The following is a 9,336-nucleotide window of genomic DNA, read 5'->3' as shown; positions in this document are numbered from 1 at the left end:
TACGTGAGATCATGTTTAACATAGTAAATGTGCGTATGTAAAACTATTGAAGAAAGATCCTGTGTTCATGATATGGAAATGTTTCATGAAAATGGTTAATCCATTAGTCATTGAGCTGAGATTGTGAACTGTGACAATTCCAAAATGTTTCTTATATGCGTAATGCTGAATAATTGATGATGGTAATTATGTTGAATAAGGAAAGTCTGAGTGCCTTGAGTCCCTCTTTTATGAACCTCTGCAAGCAACTAAGTGTGGGGTAAATTTCACACTTAGTGGTTGCTAATTCCATAGGTGATAGCTTTAAATATTTGTGGGCTATTATGATTGATAGGTACTATGTCGAGCAGCCATCAACAATGAACCAAGGGGAAGAACGCAACTGGTACTTCTGAGCCCAAGCATAAGAGGAGCCGCCAAGCTGATCGGGTGCCTATAGCCCCATATGTTCCTAGCGGCCAAAGAAGGTTTGGAACTAAATTTGTCGTTGAAGCAGGGAGAAAGTGGTATTCTCAGCACAAAGAGTTAAAATATTTAGCCGATAAATTCATTAATAGGGAAAGCTTGATTAAATAATATCCATCCATGGTGCGAAAGGTAAAGGCGCAACATATGAATTTTCTCTTTGAGCAGCCGGGTGAATGCAACTTAAGCCTAAAGAGGGAGTTTTACGCAAATTGGAACCCAAAAGATTCTGAGGTTGAGGTACGTGGTCAAGTGATCACTTTTATTACTAGTAATATTAATGAGCTTCTAGGTACACCCTTTGTGAATTCGGAGCCACTGAAGAGAATGATCAATTATCCACCATATCAGCACATCCGTCATCTCCTTTGTGGCACTCATTCGATGGCGAGGTAAATTTGCCACAAAGAGGGTGGTACGCATGTGTCACTCCTATTTGCTTATTTGAACAGGCAAGCTCATTTATGGGCTAGAATCATCTATGCCTGTCTTGTTCATGGTACACATTTGACAGAGGTGACTCATAATAGAGTGTGTATTATCAATGCTTTGATGTGTGAAGATGTAGATGTGAATATGGGTGCTATTATTTTTTCTGCGATGAGGAAGGCCTGATTTTTGGGGGTTCGTAAATATGGGTTTGGTGGGTTATTGACTAGATTCTTTAGGCAACAAGGAGAGCCCAAGAAGTAGGTGGATTATATACCACCTATTGGTGACAAGCCATTAGATATTTCTCGCACCAAGGGACTAGTTCCTCATAGTGTGAATTTGACTATGCCCGAGCGTCAAGCTCGGAATGATGAGATCACAGCCCGTATGTATGGGCTAACTTTGTTGCAGCTGAAGACTGGAGGCGTCCATCCACCCAACAGAAGATTTGTGCAGTTGAGTTAGACTACCCACTAGGACCTTATACTAGAACTATGTTGCGAATAGGCCCAGATTTTGATGAGCTATTGGATCATGACGTCCCCACGGATGAGGAGAGGCGCATAGGATATTTTGATGATGAGTCTGTAGATGAGAAGCAGTCATATGATGGTGATTTAGATGATGGCTTTGGCAATAATAATGGTGATAATGATGATGTGATGGCATTAGTGATATTTGACTGAGAAGAGAGTACGACGCCACCCTGCCTTATTCTTATTACTAGCACTGGGACAATGCTACGTTTAAGTGTGGGGTGAGGTTGGTCTTTGATCTTCATAGTAATTGTTTGTGGTCGTGATACGATGGCTGATCTTGTGGAGTTATAAATGGTAGATTTTGATGTTATAATGGGTATGGACTGGTTGGCGTCTTGTTATGCCACAATTGATTGCTGCACGAAAAAGGTATATTTCCATTTTCCAAATGAATCAGTCCTTGAATGGAAAGGTGAAATTGGCGCGCCAATAGGTAGATATATTTCTTATTCTAAGGCAAGAAGAATGATTTCCAAGGGATACATATATCATTTAGTTAGAGTAAGGGATACAAAAGCGGAGCCACTACCTCTTCACACTGTTCTGGTGGTAAATGAATTTTCTGATGTATTTTCTGAAGATCTTCCAGGTTTGCCTCCTGAACGAGAAGTAGAGTTTGGTATTGATGTAATACCAGGCACCCAACCAATCTCCATTCCTCCGTATAGAATGGCCCCAGCAGAATTACGAGAATTGAAAGAGCAATTGAAAGATTTGCTAGAGAAGGGATTCATAAGGCCTAGTATGTCTCCCTGGGGAGCACCAGTGTTATTTGTGCACAAAAAGGATGGCTCACTGAGGATGTGTATTGATTATCGGCAATTGAATAAGATGACTATTAAGAATAAATATCCTCTCCTAAGAATTGATGATTTATTTGATCAGTTACAGGGCGCCAAGTGCTTTTCTAAAATTAATTTGAGGTCAGGTTACCACACAGTGACGGTCAAAGAGAAGGATATACCCAAGATAGCTTTCCGAACATGGTATGGTCATTATAAGTTTCTAGTTATGTCATTTGGGCTAACAAATGCACCCGCAGCTTTTATGGATTTGATGAATAGAGTGTTTAAGCCATTCCTGGATGTATTTGTGATAGTTTTTATAGATGATATTCTAGTTTATTCTAGATCAGAAGAGGACCATGCCAATCACTTACGACAGGCATTGCAGACTCTTCGTGATTGTAAGCTTTATGTAAAGTTCCCTAAATGTGAGTTTTGGTTAAAGTCGGTGGCATTTTTGGGTTATATTGTATCTAGTGAAGGGATAAAGGTTGATGCTCAAAAGATAGAAGCTGTGAAGAACTGGCCAAGGCCCATAACGCCTATGGAGATTCGTACTTTTCTCGGGTTGGCTGGTTATTATAGAAGGTTTGTTGAAGGATTTTCTTCCATTTCAGCACCCTTAACCAAGCTAACCCATAAAGTATCCAAATTCCAATGGAATGATGCCTGTGAGAAGAGTTTTCAAGATTTAAAAAACAAGTTGATTTCTACACCCATGTTGGTACTTCCAGAAGGCACCGAAGGGTATACAGTGTATTGTGATGCTTCCATAATTGGTTTAGGATATGTATTGATGCAGCATTATAAGGTAATAGCATATGCTTCTAGACAATTGTAGCCACATAAGAAAAATTATCCTACACACAATCTTGAGTTGGTAGCAGTTATTTTTGCTTTAAAGATATGGCGCCACTACTTATATGGGGTTCATGTTGATATATATACTGACCATAAGAGCTTGCAATATATTTTTAATCAGAAGGATCTAAATTTAAGGCAGCGGCGATGGCTTGAACTATTAAAGGACTACGATGTTGATATCTTGTACCATCTAGGGAAAGAAAATGTGGTAGCTGATGCGTTAAGTCGTAAGGCTATGATGGTGCCTATAGAAAGGCAAGGTATGATTAAAGATCTTCACCAGTTAGCTAGTTTAGGAGTTCACCTTCTTGAAACTCCGAATAAAGAGCTTATCGTACATAATGCTGCGGACTCTTCATTAGTAGCTGAAGTGAAAGAGAAGCAATATGTAGATCCTATTTTATTACATCTTAAGGAGAACGTTCAGAGTGGTGTGACCAAGGCATTTGAGCTTACGCGAGAAGTAGTACTTCATTGCCAAAACTGATTATGTGTGCCGAATGTAGAAGGGCTAAGAAAGAAGATTATGACAGAGGCACATTGTTCAAGGTATTCCATTCATCCAGGATCAACCAAAATGTATCAAGATTTGAAAGATATGTATAGGTGGAATGACATGAAGAAGAGCATTGCAGAATTTGTAGCTGAATGTCCAAATTGTCATAGAGTTAAAGTTGAGCACCAAAAACCCGAAGGTTATATGCAATGCATTGATCTTCCAAGCTGGAAGTAGGACATTATCAACATGGATTTCATTATTAGTTTGCCTCATACATCCCGGAAGTTTGATTCTATATGGGTGATTATTGATAGGCTTACCAGATCCGCACATTTCCTACCAGTTAGGACCACTTACACAGTTGAAGAGTATGCTAAGCTGTACATTAAAAAGATAGTCCGATTACATGGAGTGCCAATTTCTATTATATCAGATCGGGGAAACCAATTTACCGCAAACTTTTGGAAGTCTTTTTAGAGGTGTTTGGGAACACAAATGAAGTTGAGTATAGCTTTTCACCCTCAAACAGATGGACAAGCAGAATGTACCATCCAAACACTTGAAGATATGCTACGAGCTTGTGTAATAGATTTTAAGGGAAACTGGGATGATCATTTACCTCTTATTGAGTTTGCCTATAATAATAGTTATCATTCAAGTATTAAAATGGCACCATATGAAGCTTTATATGGAAGGAAGTGTAGATCACCAATAGGATGGTTCAAAGTGGGTGAAACTCTTTTATTCAGACCAGATCATGTTTATCAAGCCATAGAGAAGGTTAAAGTAATTCAGCAATGACTGAAAATAGCCCAAAGTCGACATAAGTCATATATGGATAGTAGAAGGAGAGGGGTAGAATTTTTTATACGTGATTGGGTATATTTGAAGGTATCACCAATGAAAGGGTAATGAGATTTGGCAAGAAAGGGAAGTTGAGTCCACGTTATATAGGCCCGTATAAGATCACTCAAAGGTTTAGACAAGTTGCATATGAATTAGAGCTACCCCAAAAGCTCTCATCAGTACATCCGGTATTTCATGTGTCAATTCTTTGAAAGTGCATCGGAGATCCATCACATATCACTTCTACTAAGGATGTGCAAGTTGCGGAAGATCTTACCTATGAGGAAGTGCCTATTGTTATTCTAGATCGCCAAGTTAAGAAGATGAGAAATAAAGAGATAGCATCTGTGAAAGTACGTTGGAGAAATTATCAAAGGGAAGAGATTACATGGGAAGCTGAGGGAGCAATGAAATCTAAGTACCATCATTTGTTCAAAGATGAAGAGGAAGTTCAAGAAACGGAGTTAGAACATTAACAAGTAAGTTTTTTTTATATATGCATAGTATTTATGTGATGATGTGAATATTAATGATGGACTTGAACTTGTTTCGGTTGAATAACTACGCAAACATTCGAGGACGAATGTCCTAAAGGGGGAAGGATGTAACACCCCGTATTCAAGTATGTGTATTGCCGTATTCAAGTACGTTTATTGGTCTTATTTATATGGAATTAATTTTTTATTTTATTTATACTAGAATTTGCGTGTCGATGGTTCCATGAGAAGGTTATTGAATAAGCTTTCCAACGATATAAAGATTTCCAAAAACGGATAGGTTTTAGATATAATCGAGCACATTCGAAACTATAAAACGGTGGCCGGGATATTTGGGAATAGTAAATGTGCAGGAAAATTTCCTGCACACAAACTACTGAGGCCAGCTGAATTTTTGGGTCAATTTCAAACGATCATAACTCCCTTAATATAATGAACTAGGAGAGCTGGGACCTATTAAAATAAAGATCTTTGAGTCTTATTTCAAATTCAATTGGTTTCATCCAAATCCAACTTCTGAGTAAGGAGTTATACTCGTTTTACTTCAGCCTATCAAAATAGATTTTTAGGGTCAACTTCAAACGACCATAACTCCTTGTACAGGATGAAATGGGTGGCCTACTTTATATTAAATGAAAGCCCTTTGAATTATACTTCTAACGATACTAATTTCACCCAAATCCAATATCGGAGAAAAGAGTTATTATCGATATACTTTAGCTTGTCAAAACAGTCCACCAAAGGACAGATTTGACATTATTTAAATTTTAAAGGCATTTTGGTCATTTCCTATTGTATTATGGACAGGAATATGTGTATATATACATGTATATGAGTTCAAAAACTCATTTTCATCATCAATCATTGAGGAAGAACAAACCCTAGCCAAATTTGACCTTTAAATTACTTTTGATTCAACTGTAGAAATTCCAAAGTAATTCGATAACTGCGTTTGTCATCTCGAGAGCTTTGAACGGCACCTATTATTTGTGCAAACAGGATTGCATAATCAAGAGGTGAATTCTAAGGTATGAATATTGTTTTTTCTTTTTTCTTTTCCATATGTATATGTGTGATAGAGGATTATATGTATTGGTTGTTATTGAAAGGTGATGGAAATAGGGTTATGGACTATTTTGCATGGTTTGGTTGTATTGAATTGTGGAAGGTGGATATGGTAATTGAGTTATGGAAGGTGGATATGGTAATTGAGTTACGGAAGGTGGATATGGTGATATACTATTGAATTGATAATTATTTATGTCTATGGCTCAATTTGGTTTAATGGATTGGTTGGAAGGATAAATGAATCCAAAGTTGATATTGGAGGATATTGTATGAAAATGCATGGCATGTGAATGTAATTGGTGTATAAGAGGGTTAAAGTGACACCCTTTATTGGGTAATTAAGGCTTACTACTTAACCACTAGTTTGGTGAATTCAAATAATTGAATTGTGATGTTTGGTTACTAATACTAGATTGCTATATATGTTCATTGTACATAAGTAATCCAAAAAGACGGGAAGTCCATTTGGTACTAGTATTGAAGGTTGACAGTCAGGTATGTAAAGCATACTTTATACCATATCTTTGGCATGAAAGTGAACAATTGTTCTATTAAGAAAGTTTCTAAAGTTATTCAGTAACATGTGATCCATAATGGTTTTGTATGATGTCCTACGTTACCAATGAACTTGTTTCCATCCTACAAGATGTCAAGACATTCCAATACTTGTTTTCCAAATCTTACATATTTATTGCACTAATGAATGTCAAAAGGTATCCGATTACTCAAACAAGATCCATGTGCTATTAATGACTCCAAAACGTTTCATTGATATACCAATAAGTTCTTACTTCATTGTTATGGCATTAATGACTCCAAAATACTTTATTGATGTGCCAACGAGTTCTTACTTCATTGTTATTGCATTGATGGTCTATTTATATGTCTCTTATTGATGTATCATTGTTTCAAAGTATCAAAAATGCGGTGGCGACCGAAATAATAATCTCAAAGATTAATTAAACTAAGTGATGGAAGTTCTCTCTTATCGGATGGTATCCCAGGGGCATAAGCCTATCATGGGTCGATCCCTATTTATGTATTTATGGATGGTATCCCAGGGGCATAAGCCTATCATGGATGGTTTCCGATTGATATGTACTGGAGGCAGCCTAATGGTCACAGTACAGTATAGTAATGATTACAAAGATGATAAGAACGAAGGTAAAGTGATTGAATAAATACAATGTACAGGTTGTCACAAGTTCTAGTAAGTGTGGTCCGCACCTATTATAATTTATTCACTTGTTTCTGATTTCTATTGAGCTCCTATATCATATGTGATTATCTACAGCTTTACATACTCAGTACATATTTCGTACTAACATCCCTCACGGGGGACTTGCATTTCATGCTGCAGGCACAGGTACCTCAGCTCATACACCGCATAAGTAAGAGCCAGGATATCCAGCTGCTTTTGGTGAGCTCCAGTTTGCTTCAAGGCTTTCCGTGTCATATCCAGTCACTTTTGGTATTGTATAGAAGTTAGTTATATGGTGGGGTGTGTCCCGACCTTAGTTAAACTCTCTGTATTATCTAGAGTCTTTGTAGACCTAATGTATAGTCAAGGTGGTGTTTTGTTAATAGACGTGATGGCTCCAACGTGATGGCTCCAACGGCCAAGAAGGAAAAAGGTGAAAGTGAAGCTCTAGAGAAGTGTTCATAGTACGTTTAATTGTGATGGTTAGGAGTTAGAAAAAAAATGTGTAATGAAAGTTTCAGTTATTTTTGCCCATTTTTTTGTTACAATGAACATGTTTTGGCCCTGGTCCGTTTAGGACAATGTGCACCTTAACCATGGCAAGTGGCTTAGGTTGAGGGTGGCTACTATAGGGGTGCGTAACAAGAAGTTGGGGTGTGAATAAGAGCTGAGAATTGAAGTATGATGTAAAAAAAAATGTTCCTACCGTAGTATGGTAACGTGCTTAAAAAGATTGGGGTGAAAAAATAGATGTGTAAAGATAATGAAATGAAAAGCCGGGTTGATAAAATGTGATTCTGACTGAAGATGGTTATGTATTAAAGTGCTTAGGGAGATTAATTTTTCTATTTACCAAATAGTTCCTACCCGTCCCTTAGCCTGCATTACAACCATGAAAGACCTAACTAATCCTACATTTCAACATCTGACTATTAGTGGAGTATTACATTAAGGGCAAGCCTATGGTTTATCACCTATTATGTATGAATTCTTTGTTGAGAGCGAGTGATTGAATTTTGATATTCCCATCATGATTACTATTGAAAAAAATTATGAGTAATATGGGAAAAACTTTCTTGTTGTGAGGGTGCATGCGGATGAAAGTCCGGATTACTTATTGTATTGATTGATTGCATAGATTTATTAAATTTTCCAATGAATTGAATGTCACTATTGGGATAATGAAGTATGAAATAAAGTGTTCATGTGCTCAACGCTAGCATGACTCATAGGCTGTGATTAGAAGGCTTGATGATTGTGTTGCTTGAAGTTGTTCGAGGACGAACAAGGTTTTAAGTGTGGGCTGGTGATCTTGGGCGTATATATATGTCCAAATACCATTATTCACCTTCATTTGGACTTGTTTTGGGAAAATTATTATGTTAATTATATTTAATTATGGGCTAAATTGTTTTTCGTGGCCAACCGACGTGATTAGAAATACAGGGTAGATTTCCCATAGATTTGGATGAAAATTGGATATATATCATGAGGATGTGAAAGACCATGTTGATTAAGTCCAAAAATAAGTGTAGATGCACGAGAGCAAGGATAAAAGAAAGGACCTGAGGAAGTATGAGAATTAAGAGAAGAAATGGAGAAAAATTCCAGTGATACAATGCTAACTTGACGCGTCGCGTTGACTGGAAAAAGTTATGCCTTAGCCAAAATTCGAAGAGCAACTTCTAGCGCATTAAAGCGATGTTAATGCGACCCATTGATGCATAAGTTTTGTGCTTTAACCAAAATCTTATGAGCAACTTCAAGTGCATCGATGAGATGTCAACACGTCACATCGATGTGTAAAGTTTTGAGACTTAGTCAAATTTTAAGGAGACAATTCCAGTGACACGACGCGATGTCGATGCATCGTATCGTGTGTTGAAGAAATAGGAATTAGCTGGATTTTCAAAGACAAATTCTAGTGCATCAATGTGATGTTGATGCGCCGCATTGGCTGTATTAATGCGGTTAGCGATGCATCACATCAAGGCTTCAGATCTGGTGAAATTTTCCCAAGTATAAAAAGAACACGTGAGCACAATTCCAAGAAAAGAGGGAGCAAGCATAGCAGCGGTGGAAAAGCATAGAATTCTTTATTTTAGGGTTCTTATTATTTCTTTTGAACTTCTTTACTTCA

This window comes from Capsicum annuum, chromosome 8 (genome assembly GCF_002878395.1).
Source record: "Capsicum annuum cultivar UCD-10X-F1 chromosome 8, UCD10Xv1.1, whole genome shotgun sequence".
NCBI classification, from domain to species: domain Eukaryota; kingdom Viridiplantae; phylum Streptophyta; class Magnoliopsida; order Solanales; family Solanaceae; genus Capsicum; species Capsicum annuum.
The sequence above is the reverse complement of the archived record's forward strand: the minus strand, read 5'-3'. Positions refer to the sequence as shown.